This window comes from Arachis duranensis, chromosome 1, assembly GCF_000817695.3.
Source record: "Arachis duranensis cultivar V14167 chromosome 1, aradu.V14167.gnm2.J7QH, whole genome shotgun sequence".
In the NCBI taxonomy this organism is placed as follows: domain Eukaryota; kingdom Viridiplantae; phylum Streptophyta; class Magnoliopsida; order Fabales; family Fabaceae; genus Arachis; species Arachis duranensis.
This window is the reverse complement of record NC_029772.3, coordinates 70,825,437-70,826,670: the sequence shown is the minus strand read 5'-3', so window position 1 is coordinate 70,826,670 and position 1,234 is coordinate 70,825,437. Positions and strand designations below refer to the sequence as shown.

At 34.7% G+C, this 1,234-nt stretch overlaps 1 non-coding gene and 1 pseudogene across 1 annotated transcript; both read right to left on the bottom strand.

The window, feature by feature from the left end:
- Positions 1-1,234, bottom strand: part of LOC110275726 (uncharacterized) — a 42,818-nt pseudogene that overhangs the window by 29,633 nt on the left and 11,951 nt on the right.
- On the bottom strand, positions 1,096-1,203 carry LOC127742511 (small nucleolar RNA R71). Its single transcript, XR_008003811.1, has one exon. It is a non-coding gene; the product is annotated as a small nucleolar RNA R71 (small nucleolar RNA).

Below are 1,234 nucleotides of genomic sequence, written 5' to 3'. Positions count from 1 at the left end.
CTATCAATTAATGATTTGATTCAACATTTCAAGTATGTTGCCTTTTCTGTTGAGAAAGGTTTAAAGTTTGAATCATATCTTTTCTTGTTAGCCAAGTCATTAATTTTCAAAATCAAATCTTTGTAAATTGTTTTTTCAAATCATATCTTCTCAATAATATCTTTTTAAAACCATAACTTTTCAATCATATCTTCTTAATCACATCTTTTTCAAAATAGTTTTCAATCAAATCTTTTTAATTTCTAATTTCAAAATCTTTTTCAAAAATCACTTTACTTCTTTCTCAATCTTGGTTTTCGAAAATTAATTAAAGTTTTTCAAAATATTTTTAAAATCTTTTTAAATTATTTTCGAAAATTTCTTCCCCTCTTCTCACATCCTTCTATTTATGGACTAACACTATTTCTTAATGCACAATTCGAACTCCATCTTTCTTGATAAAGTTCGAATTTTCTACCTCTTCCTTCCATTTTTCTTTTCCTCTGACACCTCAAGGAATCTCTATACTGTGACATAGAGGATTCCATATTTTCTTGTTTTCTTCTCTTTCATATGAGAAGGAGCAAAGACAAAAGCATTATTGTTGAGGCTGATCCTGAACCTGAAAGGACCTTGAAGCGAAAGCTAAGAGAAGCTAAGGCACAATTCTCTGTAGAGGACCTAACAGAAATCTTCAAAGAAGAAGAACCCATGGCAGCCGAAAACAATAACAATGCCAACAATGCAAGGAAGGTGCTTGGTGACTTTACTGCACCTACTCCCGACTTCTATGGGAGAAGCATCTCTATCCCTGCCATTGGAGCAAACAACTTTGAGCTTAAGCCTCAATTAGTTTCTCTGAAGCAACAGAATTGCAAGTTCTATGGACTTCCATTGGAAGATCCTCATCAGTTTTTAGCTGAGTTCTTGCAAATCTGTGACACTGTCAAGACCAATGGGGTTGACCCTCAGGTCTACAGACTTATGCTATTCCCTTTTGCTGTAAGAGACAGAGCTAGGATATGGTTGGACTCACAACCTAAAGAAAGCCTGAACTCTTGGGAAAAGCTAGTCAATGCATTCTTGGCAAAGTTCTTTCCACCTCAAAAATTGAGTAAGCTTAGAGTGGAAGTCCAAACCTTTAGACAAAAGGAAGGTGAATCCCTCTATGAAGCTTGGGAAAGATACAAATAATGAATCAGAAAGTATCCCTCTGATATGCTTTCTGAATGGAGCATCATAGGTATTTTCTATG